Genomic DNA, 13,944 nt, shown 5'->3' on the forward strand with positions numbered 1-13,944 from the left:
TTTTAAATATTTACACAAATCCTTTAATGGATAAATAGTATAATTAATAATATAATTTTGAAGGTGTTACAAATACCACTTACCACCGTTTCAATGGTTGAAACGAGTAAATTATACTAATATAACTGTTTTTTTTAAACTATATTAATACTCCAGTATTTCTTTTTAATTTTTACATTTCATTGTTTTAAAAATGTTCATTTTTCCTAGTTTTACATTACTCATTATTCCGAAGTTTTTAAAATTTTACACAACATATACCACCTTTGTCATACACATGCATTTCCTTAAAAAGAAAATAAAAAATTGTTATGATAAAAAGAAAGGCATAAGTGTAATTTAAAAAAGTCTTGCATGTATCGGTATAATTAACTCAAATATAAATCATACACCAACAATTAGATATATAATTTTCAATAGTTAAATATATTTAAATATTTAAGTCTTTCAATTAACCACAATTATGTAGTACTTAAAAAAATGGAAGAATTAGTCCTAAAATAAAAAATATTATTTTTTTCCTTGAAAGAATCAAAATACTATTTCAAAACAAAACTCCATATGCCTCTTCATCAAATCAATTTCAATTTTAAAAGAAATCGTCATTTTGCATAATCATAACTCCAATTCACATAAAATATGATTTTTGTTTTTCTTCAATTTTATGACTAAAAGAAAATAAACATGTAATAAAAAATTATTATATTATGTATGGCCGAAGACCTCTACATTCTACTAATTATAATTTTTAATTGAGTTATTTAAGACAATAACATGATATTGTTTTAGGTACTTATTGTCGAATAGTTTGTAGTCAATAAGATGACTATTGGATACTTATGTATGGATTATTTAGTCAAACACTGAATATTGGATATCGGGTACTATGTTATCTACGCTAAAAGTTACATCTCTTTTGATAACAACGTTGTTCATTAGGCTAGGGTGTCGTTTATCAGTACTCCTTGTGTATCTTAGGGACATTTTTTGTGTTAGATAACTTAATCAAATACAGGTCTCACTAGTAAAAAAATTGCATTTAAACTCGTGCAATAGGCTTCTGTTTAGGAGAAACCGAAGCCTATCAAAACGTAGTGGCATTTTTGTAGTTTAGTCGAACTTATCTGCTTCGGTCAGGGAGAACTAAGGCATATATGCTATATTACCTCGGTTAAAATGTCAACTGATGCCTAACACCCTGAAAAATTCCACATGTCCCTCTACATAACAGACTTTTCGCCTGACGCCTTTTCGATCCTGACCTACTACCTCGGTTCTCTAACGAACCGAAACAGTATGTCCTGACCAACACCGACAAGTCTAATTTTTGAACGTTCCAATTCTCTTTTTCCACCTCTATGGCTTTGGTTCATTCAGAACCGGTGTGAAAAGGTGTTTATGCCTTGGTTTAACCGCGAATCGAGGCGTATAAGTTGAATATAATTTAAAAAATGTCATTACATATTTTACTTTTATTTTTATTTGAGGCGTATAGGCATCGATTAAGTGAAAAACTAAGACAAATATGAGTTTATTGCCTCGGTTAAGTGAAGAAACGAGGAAGTATAGCTTTCTATAACTTCCCAAAGCGTTAAAAAAATTTAACCTACTATTCATTGTTCTTCTTCCTCGTGTAAGAACTCTTCTTCCTTCATTGCTCTCGCACAAGGTTTTCTTTGTGGCCTCCATTGCTCGCGTTTTGGTAACTCGTGGTCGCCATCCTCGTTGCTCCATTTCTTTTGAGCATTGGTGCCTCTGTTTCACTCGTTGTTGCCTCCATTTTATGTCACGCGAGGTTCGTTGTCACTGCCGGCCGTTTGCGCTGCCACGCTCCCAAGTTCTTTACTGCCTCCATTCTTTATTCTTTGATTTAATATAAAGTACTAAAACTGCATAATGGTACACAACATATCATATTCATACATACCTTGTATATTAGAAAACATTTAAACACTAACAGTTTGATTTTATTACATTGTACTATGTGAATGTAATGAATGTTATTTGATATGCTATTATAATCCAAGCATAGCCTTAGCCAAAGTTACTAATAGATAAAAAGAGTTGGTGAAGTAGTTTGCGTGCTATGGAAGTGGGAAGAAATGCATTTGAATATACTAAACTTAAAATTTGTCGCATTGTAGATAAAAAAAGAAAAAAAATGATTTTGAATATACAATGATGATAGAAAGGTGGTGATTAAATTAAATGGAGTGAATTTAATTAGAGATATATAAATTAGGGGAATGGAAATTTGAATTGTTTGTATTAAAGTAGTTGATAAAATAAACTTTAAGGTTAAGAATAATGAAACTAAGTAATGTGTTGTTTGTTTTTGTCCAGATATTGTAGTTTTGTGGTGAGGTTTTATAGCTTATAAGACGTGGACATTCTGTATTGTTGACCGGCTTTCGCGCTCCCAGATTTCTATTCTTAAAAATTTTCTTTTAATATGAACATATAATTATTTATTTGCTTCAATATATTGTTTGATAGAATATATTGTTTTGTTTGAATATATTGCATATGTAATTGTTTGTTTTCGTAAATATATATTGTTGTTGTGAATTAGCCTTAGCTTCTCTATTGAGATTCAATACAAAAATTATTTATTATCTCCAGATTTTTTTGAACAAACGTATGTAATGGTATGTTTTGCAAGGTATGCAATCGAACAATAGTATGTAGATGTTAGTATATAATAAGTTGTACATTGGCATATTTATGATTAGGTTAACTTTGTACATTGGTTTGATTTATGCTTCTAAGTTAATTTATGATTATAATTTTATGTAAATTGAATTGATTTATGTTTTATTTTAATTTTTATTGAAAATATATGTTTCTGGATTGTTCTATAAAAATAAATATATGCAAGTGTGTTTTTGCAGTTGGGAATGTTGCAGAAACAAATATCTTTTTTAAAAAAGCAGTAGAATATGCCTCAGTTGTGACCAAAACCGAGGCAGAAAGACCCCTATAGCTTCGGTTCTAGCCACAACCAAATCAGAAAGGCTGACGGAAAAAAAAACACCTTTACTGCCTCAGTTCCAGGACAATTTGAGGTAGAAAACCCCCCTCTATTGTCTCGGTTATCCAACAACTGAGGTGAAAACTCTAGCAAACAAAAAATAAGAAAAATGACATCCCTCTATTGCTTCGGTTGCGATGAACCGAGGCAAAAAGTTTTTGCCTCGCCTATATATGCCTTGGTTTAGCAACCGCTGCGTATAGGCAAAAATAACCACTATCATTTTTCTTTACTGCACTAGTGTCCATTTTCTCATAGGGAAGATACTCATTGAACCTCTAGGCCAATGTATCCAAAATTGTGATCCGTTTAAATTTGGGTCTATGGTCAACGAGATAAGATTATAAATATTTTTAATTGTAATTTGACCTCGTTTTTTTTATTAATTCAAATTTGACCAGAATCTTTGATTAAATACTAACTTGAACATTAAAGAATCTTATATAGATATCTCATCTGATGAAAAATTAGAAAATAAATATCGAATAATAAGAGTTCGAAATTAAAAAGAAAAAAACTTTGCATATTACGTTGAGTTTCATAATAACAGTTATAAAAGTAAATAAAAAAATTAAAATAAACTATCAAATCATGTTTTATTTTGCATTAGACTCATTAATCACAAAAGACAATTGACTATCACCTTATTTGTCACAATAATAGAGTGAGAAAAAAGACTTACACCTTATTTGAGAACCTTCAAGAATTCTAAAAGTGAATAATGCAAAATTCTAAAAGTATATATAAATATTTTCAGAATGGTATTATATCCATTATTATATTTATGAATATATAGGTTCTAAATTAGAAAATGTGGTAGTAGCAAGTTTTGTTATAATGAATTATGGTTGAGATAGATCATGTGTGGCTTGAATGCATTAAGTAGGTCGGTGATAAGCTGCATTATAAGTGGTGTGTGCCGTGTAGTGTAAACAGTGTATCTCAGAATCATAGACGCCAACTTCTCGCTGCTACAATTAATGTAGGTTAGCCATTTGTCTCTTTCACTGTTACTTTCAATTCATTCTGTTCAATGTAGCAGCAAGCACACGTTTACCCTACGCTACCATTTATTCCCCGTCTTAAATGTCTAATAAATTTTTATTTGTTATTTTTTTATTAAATTTATTGTTGTTATTTGATTAAACTTGGTTGTTATTATTATTGTTTGATTAAACTTTGTTTGTTTGATATTATACTATCAAAACTAGAATTTTTTTTTCTGTTTACATATGGCAGAATTATAAAAAAATATCACAATTAATTAGAAAAATAAAAGAAAATTGTTTAACGTCGAATAGTGACCAAATTTGACTTGATTAACATCAATTTTTTTAAATTCAACGTTAATTTAACATCTTTTGAAATAATGTTGATTTCGAATTTGACGTGAAAAAGTCAAAAAATAAAATATTTTTGTATTAATTAATATTTGTACATAACTTTTTCTTCTTACATTATTTTTTATTTTTTATTTCACTATTCTACTCATTTGACATCCATAAAGTTTACTTAAATATTTGAAATATTTTTCTTCTCAACATTTGCAAAAAGAATAAATAAATAGATGTTATAATTATTATAAGATTTCAATTATATAGATATACTATTTATCCTGATGTTTCTTTTTTTATTTTGACTTTTAAAAACATATTTAATTAATATTTAAGAAAGTGCGAGAATATATATATATATATATATATATATATATATATATATATATATATTTAAATGTTTCAAATTATAAAGTTCTAAATCCAAACCTTAGGCTTATTTTTCATATACAAATGGAGATCAAACGTTATATAATGAAAGAAAACCAGTTTTGGAAGAAGTTGAACAGTTCAAAGATGTTTAAAAGTTGATTTTTTATAGAGTGTGTTGATTGATTGACAACCATAATTGACACGTATAAAGAAAAAGACATATTAGCAAATATTGGCAATTTGGAAGAACATAGAAATGGTCGGCAAGCATGTTAGAGTGTTGGTGTTTTCTTGGCATTTACTTCAAATTCTCATCAAACATTTTTTTTCTGGATATATTTTATTTAGATAAACTATTTTATTGCCACTCAATATTCAATTATTTTTTGAGTGAATAATATCTCTTCAGAGATTTTTTGTGTGGAATTTGGATCCACATTTTTTCTATCTGTAAAGTTTAAATTGAAACTTAATTAAAAAAAAAAAAAAGCAATTTCATTATGAAAAGACAAAGTGACACTATATAGAGGCCAGAAAACATGTTAATAACATCTTCTAACACCTTCTTTATAAAGAATTAGTATATAATTTAGATCAATCATGTTTCGCTACCAATCTTAATTGAGATGTTTAATTTGTGAAAAAAAGAAAAAATAAAAGTAAACCATGATTATATGTTATGTAATAATTATTGTAACTGCTCTTTGTCTCGATAATTTTAGCTTAACTTAAAATATCAAAATTATTGATATTCCCAATTTTAATGAACTTCTATATTTGAATTGATATCTTCCAAATACTTTTAGTATTTTTTTAATAGTTAATAAATATGTTATTAGAAAATTGTTTTTAAATAAATGATATTAACATGTTAATTTAAAAAGCTTCACATTTGATTTGGATATGAACAATTTTTTTAATACTAATATTAATATGGACAAGTTATAGAAATAAAAAAATATTTAAGGATGGTGCTCATAGATTTGCACTTTCCACTTCTATATGGGTCTCTATGATTTCTTTCTACACCTTCAAAATCTTCTAAAGTGGCTATCTAACTATGGAAAAAAAAATTCTCTCTTATAATTACTCCATACTTTTATTCTCACACTTTTTTTTTCTAACCTTGTGTCGTACCATTAAACTTTGCTCTTTTTTTCTCTCCATCCCTCTCACCTTCAAACTTTTCTAAATACCTAAACTGGCCTTCTAACTAGGATAAAAAAATATCTCTTTTATAATTACTCCACATAATAACTTTTACTTCAGACTTGTTTCTTTTAACCTAGTATATAAGATTCAGATAAAATAAAAATATCTTTTATTTTATTTTTATATTTCTAATATTAAATATTTAATTATGGTATGACATTATATGATAAAAGTGTTTAGAAATAGTATAAAAATTAATTAATAATAGTATTAATTTCAATTTTTGAAATGGGTTAAAGAAAGGTTTATGTACAAGTTTTAGCATTGGATTTTCAGCGTGATAACGTTGTCCTAATTGTCTATGTGTGTTTTTCTAATTCTTGTATACCAAGTCCGATTCCTGTGGAGAGACAGTTAATTTTTAGATCCTCGTATTATTATATTCTTCAATTTAGTCTTAAAAAATGAAGACAGGGTGGGTGAGGTGTGGGTGGGTAGTGTTACGTAATGGAATTGATGAGTGCTAGTTGATAGGGTTCTGAAATTACTTGGTAAATTGTTACCTATATGCGTATGTGGTCTGACAATATACATGAATGTGTACAATAAGATCAAGTATTTGACACAGCTTTCAGATTAATGAAAGAACTTTTGATTTTGTCTCCGAATAGAGATTGAGGGAAATGGAAGAGATAAGCTGTGTGAGATGAAAGAACTTTTCAGATCTCCATATCCATCAAATCCATGCTAACTATATTTTACGTTAACAATAACTATCATTGAATTCTTAGTGGCATCGTTCTTTGAATTTGATCCTGTTTGGTTTAGTCCATAATCTGATCTGATGTCACTTGAGCGTATTTTCACTTGCACTTAGTAACTCTTCATATACTTGCATGTATTGAAAATCTTTGACAACATTTTGTCCCTCCTTGCTGCTTGAAAACAAGACATTCTACGAGTGTTGCTGACAGACTAACCGGATTGCTTCAGAGCACACATAATGAATGTACAAACCATATTAACCCGCTTTTATTCCCAAAAAGACATGTGATTACTAGCAGAGCACCTCAATCCAAAGAGTGTGAATACCCTGCTATTTTTTAATTTTGTTCTGTAAAATAGAGTATGTTGTTCTGGCTTTGCTATGTTGTCACGTTACTGCTATACTATTTTTCTATTATTGTTGGACGTTCAAATATTGGTTATGCCTTTTATTATTGACGTGTTACTGGTGTGATCATGTGATGTATCGGTTGAACCTCAATGTTAATTGTTGATGTGAATTTCCTATGAGCATGCACTCCTGGTCATGGTATGAAATATGGTTAGGTAATTAACTTTGGAATGTAAACTTTGAGTGCAGGGATAACAGCCAGGAATGTATCAATCTTCTAGTTTAGTATATTCTAATCTATTCCTGTGCAGTAGAATTGGATGAGAATTTGGTATTTTGGTTGAACTAAAACTGATTATTGTTCCTGGTTTTGGAATTAGTTAATAGGCTGTCTTGGTACAGAATTTATGTATGCTGTGGGGAAGAATGCGTTAGGTTGTGTGTATGGAAACTACGACTAGGAAAAATAACTTATATGTAATATACTATAGTTAAATGTATACTATTTTATGTGAACTTATAACAGTTTCGGTTCAGTTAATTGTGAGAATTTTTCTAATTCCCGTTCAATTGATTTGTCTTATCAAGTAAAATACAATAAAATAATGTAATAAAAAAAATGTAAGAAGTATACTAGAAATGTAGTAAAATTAACATTTTATATCTTGATTAATTAATTTACCTGTAAAACTATATGTTTGCGTAGTAAATAGATGAAATAAACATGTTTTCATCAATGGATTTAATGATATCATATATGGAAATTTAGAATAAAATTTATGATACAGTAGTAAGAGAATTAACCTAAAATTGATATATAGTGGAGAATTTGCTGATTTAACTTAATAATCTTTAGTTTATATAGTGGAGAAATAACTTAGTAATTGTAAAATTGGAGAAATAACAATAATAAAAGAAATATAAATAAAATAGAAAATAATAATAACAAATAATTAAAAAATTAATATATAAGACACTTATGAATAAAATAAAATAAAGTTTAAAAACTAGTACAATTCAGTTTAAAATTAGTATAGTATTAGTATAGTTAATAATTCAGTTCAGTTTATATTGTAGTTCAGTACAATTTAATATAGCTCAGTACAATTTGATAAAACAAAAAATATTTTAGTTTGTCTGAACTGTTTTTCAGTTCAATTTAGACAAATTAATTTTTAATTCAGTACATATTTTAGTAATACAGTGTCTTCAATTTGCACATCCTAGTGCAAACGTAAGGTGCTTTAGTTGCTTTATTAAAACGTTGTTTGACTTTCTAGTGCATAATCATGTTACTATTTTAATGAAACCAAGTCTATTATACACACTCATATATATATATATATATATATATATATATATATATATATATATATATATATATATATATATATATATATATATATCATATCATATCATGTTCAATTTCAGAAAATTTGAGACCTAGTACCAGTACTAGTGTAACGGTGCTTTCTTATAACAGATTATCTTTATAACACTTGTATTTTTATAAATATTTCAAAAGAATAACTTCATAAATTATCTTGAGATGATGACAATCACAAATATATTTTGACTGACATATAATTAATTTTTCTGAATTCATAATCAATTAAAAGAGTAAGAATTCTTGAAGCAAGTTACGTCTGCAATGTCTTCAGGAGAAACTTTGTTCTTGCACTTGTTTTAGAAATCAATCCCAGAAAGGTAACGTATTTCATCGGGTGCCTCTGAAAGAAATGAAGGCTGATTGGCATGCTTGTTTAGAAATCAAGTTGGATTTAAGGTTAGTAATGCTGTGATGGTCAAGTAACTAGGTTAAGTTTGATGTCTCTCTTTTTTATGTCCATGGTAACTTAGAATTAACTTATATCTAACTGATGATGACAAATTGAAGTTCAGATTGTTGCATCAAACACAAATCGCTTGATTTTTTACTGAATTATATGACTTTGGCTCTGCATGCTTCGACAATCAAATGCATAAGGGAAATGACAACATTATGTTAATAGAAAGAAATTGGTATTTTGTTTCTTGAAACTTGAATCTAAAATATGTTCGATATTACCTAAAGTGAAGTGAGTACTTTTTACTGATTTTATGACTTTGTTTTTGTAAACTTCGGCAATCAAGTGGTAGCATTATAAATAGCTACGTACAGTGCACAAGAGAAATGAGGACATTATGTTAAGAGAAAGAAATTGTCAATTTCTTGAAACTTCAATCTAAAATATGTTTGATATTATCCGAGGTGAAGTGAGTCATTTTTACTGATTATATGACTTTGTTTCTACAAACTTGGGCAATCAAGTGATAGCATTATAAATAGCCCCACCTAGTGCACAAGAGAAATGACGACATTAAAGAAATTGTCATTTTCTTTCTTGAAACTTTGATCTAAAATGTTCTTTCTTATTTCCATTTAACTTGGATCTAAATAGTTTGATATTAACTTGCCCATCTAAAGTCTTAAGAGGGAATGCTCATTCTCTTAGTGAATCATCAATATCTTCTCCTTCTAATACTGAATTACAAACTCAAGTTAATAAATATTTTCAATATTTAATTGATTTTTTACTTTTATGATTAATTTGTTAGATTTTTTTTTTTTTTACTTTTGAAATGATATTTTTTGTTACAAGTATCTTCATTGACATCACAAGTTAATGAAATGAAGACAGTGATGACACTTTTGTTGCAAAATCATCAGGATCCATTGCCTTCACAGTTTGCCATGTTTCAACCATCACGGTAATAATTGTTAAATTCATTTATATGATTCTTTTTATTAAATATATTACTAAATAACTATTATGTTATATATCTGATAAAGCGAACATGTCAAACAGTGAAAGTAACGAAGAAGAACAAAATTAGACATTATTTCTTTTTTAGTAATGTAATGAACATCTTAGTCATATTTTTAGTATATAAATTTAGCATTGAACATCTTTCTTTTTAATATATGAACAATTAGTTGTATGAAAACTAATCTTATCATAATCATATTTATTATAATCAAAAACAAAAAAAAAATAATTAATTTGTACACATTTTCGACGGTTTTAGCAAAGCACCCATTAATTCCTCCGATTTTAGCAAAATCATCGCTAATTCTGACGGTTTCAGCAAAACCTCTATTAATTTCGACAGTTTCAATAAAACCCTCACTAATTATGGTTGTTCCAACAAAACCCCTGTTAATTCCGGAGATTTTTCCAAAACCCCGCAAATTTCGATGGTTTCTCAAAAAACCGTTAGTAATTACTTAACGACACAACTTTTCCAAATGACTTTCCTAACCGTGGGAAACATAATTTCTAGATGTTAAAACTGCTAGAAAAGGAAAAAAATAACTCCTTGTAAAAATCTAAATTTTTGTAATGGATAATTACTTAATCTATTTCACATTAGTTGGATGATATAATTAATTAGATATGTTACTACATTGATAAGATAATTATTTAAGTAATATATAGTTAATTCAATAATTGTTTAAGTAAGATATAATTAATTTATATCCATTTAAATAAGAAAGTTATTTGTGAAAACTAATAAAAGAATTATTCTTGTGTAAAATTATAAAAATATTTTTTTTTACAAAACACTTAAATAAATTAAAAATAATTGAATAAAATTCATAAGATAATAGTTAAATGTAATTATCATGATATCATCTTAAATTAGATTTTACTGGATGAAATAATATTTTTAATATGATTTAATTATTAAAAAAGATTGATGGCAAAATAATAACTTAATCTATTTTATATGTTATACTTAATTAGAAGATATAACAATATTTAAACAATAAAAAGTAATATTATGCATAAATCATATAGATTGATGTAAAAGGTGTATCGAAATCTTGTGAAAGTAATGAAAATATTAGGTACAATGATTGTGACAAGAGAAACAAAAAGGGTGTAGCAAGAGTGGAAGAAAAGAGAAACAAAACAAAAAGTAGAAAATGCAATGAAAATGAACGGTAGCAAAAAGATGTAGTGTTGGATGATGATGCAGCGTTTAATGGTTGGAAGAGATGTATGAGTTTTAAAGAAGAATGAGCAAAATAAAAAGATAACGAGTTTGCGGAATATTAATTTAAAGCTAAAAGGGTTAGAGTGTTTAAAACTTGATGACTTTACATATGACATGAGGAATTAATGTGCTCTTTTATCCATTGGAGTATCCTCCAAAAAGTGAAATTAAAGAAATAGCAAGAGATATTAGTCTTGCTTTTGAGTTAAAGTGAAAAAATATGAAAAGGAAGTAGATATTAGAAAAATAAATTTGTAATAAATTTATCTTTGTGTCTTATTCAATCAAATAATGATTTTAATGTTTTAATATTATTTTATATTTTAATGAGGTTTTTTATTATAATTTATATATTCAAAATGATATGATATATAGTCAAATACTGTGTTTATAAATTATATATATTAAGACGAAATTAATTATATATATTAAGACGAAATTAGATATAAAAAAATTAGTTTATTGTTTGAAACATAATTAAATAACTAATTGAAACTAAGTGTATAGTGTATTTTTATTGACATATTAAAACTGTTTTAAAAAAAATTAATTTAACATTCTTTAAATGTAATAAAAATACATAAAAGAAGTTTAGTTAATTTAATGCATTATAACTAAATAAAAAAAATTTGTAATAATACATAAAAAAAAAACATTTATCAAAGTCATTTAAAAATACAAATATCAATCTGAGAAAATTAATATTACTATCTTAAATAAAAAGTATTATATATATATATATATAAATAATTTTTTTTTCATCTATGTCTTCTCTTACTTGAAACTTACTTTTTTATATTACAATTTCTGTTTTTCACATATTTGTATATGTGTAAGTATAGTAAACTAGTTATATTTAAATGAATTTCAAAAAAATGCATTAAATAAAAATAAAATAGAATTTAAAAATTATAAAATTTTTTTAGTATATTATAATTAAAAATATCATTTTTTATATTATTTTAATTTAATATTCGTTCATTTGATTTCTAGAATGAATTTTACATTATTTAATGTAAAGTTTTTAATATGATAATCTAATAAAGTACATGTATTATATATAAAAGTGTTATTGTAAGATTATTTTAATTTAATATTGGTTTATGTACATCTTATTAAGGGCAATATAATTTTTAAATAAGTTTTAAAAAAATAAAATGCATTATAATTTTATATAGTTTTTAAACAACAAATTATAAACTAGTCAAATAACCAAACGATAAACTAGTGAAATAACCAAACGTGAATAAATGTTCATTACTTAAAACAAATGAGAACAATGTTTATGTCAAGAAAAAAAACTGAAACATGTTAATGAAAAAATAAATTTATTTTTTTATACACGTGAATAAATTAAAAATAATTAAATAAATTTCATAAGATAATGATAAAATAAAATTATCACAATATCTTAATAAAATAGATTGTACTACATGAAATAATATTTTTAATATGACTTAATTATAAAGAAAAATTGATTGGAAAGATAATTACTTAATCTATTTTCTATTAGTTAAATGATATAACTAATTAGATAGATTACTCTATTGATAAGATAATTATTTATGTAAGATATAGTTAATGTATATTTATTTAGATAAAATAATAATTTAAATAAGATATATTTAATTTATATCAATTTATATAAGAAAATTATTTGTGAAAAGTAATAGAAGTATAATGGTTAAATGTAATTATCACTATATCTTAATATAAAATATTTGTTATAAAAAACACGTAAATAAATTAAAAATAATTGAACAAAATTTCTAAGATAATGGTTAAATGTAATTATCATTATATCTTGTTAAATTAGATTTCACTATATGAAACAATATTTTTATTATGACTTAATTATTACAAGAGATTGATGGGAAAGATAATAACTTAATCTGTTTTTTAAGTTATATTTTATTAGATGATATAACTAATTATATTTTTTAATAGATTAAGATTGGACAATAAGATAATTATTTAAATGAGACGTAGTTGATTTAGAGTTATTTAGATAACGTAATTATTTGAATGTTATTTAACTAAATATTACAATATCTATTAAAATTAGATTAGATTAGATATGATTAGATATGATGAAGGATTTAAAGGTTCAATTTACTATCATTATTAATTAACTAGATTTTAATATATAATATAAGTTATTAAATTTGATTTTGTAAATATATTNATATCACTAAATCTCTATATAATAANCCAAAGGATAGTTATATTTGTGTTCACTAATAGTTTTTCACATTTGGAGTTCTCATCATACATTCTTTATTTGTTTTCTATATTGATTCTCNTCATGGAAGAAACACAACAATCTCGAAAAAAACTCATCATAAAAATTTATACTTCACGTCTTAGGAATCGTGAAGGAGTGTGCGAATTGAANAATAAAAANGGATATTATGCAGAAGCCATATGGGTTGATGTGAAAAGNGAATCAAATTCTTGTGAAAGTAATGNAAAAATTAGGTATGATGATTGTGACAAGAGAAACAACAAGGAAATGGTGCAGAAAGAGTGGAAGAGAAGGGAAACAAAAGAAAATGTAGAAAAAGCNATGAGAATGGACAAGTGCAAAAAGATGCAGTGTTGGACGATGATGAAGCGTTTGATGGTGGGAAGAGATGCATGGGTTTTAAAGAAGAATGAGCAAAACAAAAAGGTAATGAGTTTGCGNGATATTGAGTTAAAGCTAAAAAGGTTGGAGTATTCAANAGTTGATGACTTTGCATATGACATGAGGAATGTGTTCTCTTATCCATTGGGNTATCCTCCAAAAAGTGAAATTCACAAAATAGCAAGAGAGATTAGTCATGCTTTTGAGTTAAAGTGGAAAAATATGAAAAAGAAATGGATATTAGAAAAACAAAATTTGTAATTATCTTTAT

Source organism: Vigna radiata, chromosome 7 (genome assembly GCF_000741045.1).
Source record: "Vigna radiata var. radiata cultivar VC1973A chromosome 7, Vradiata_ver6, whole genome shotgun sequence".
Classification (NCBI taxonomy): domain Eukaryota; kingdom Viridiplantae; phylum Streptophyta; class Magnoliopsida; order Fabales; family Fabaceae; genus Vigna; species Vigna radiata.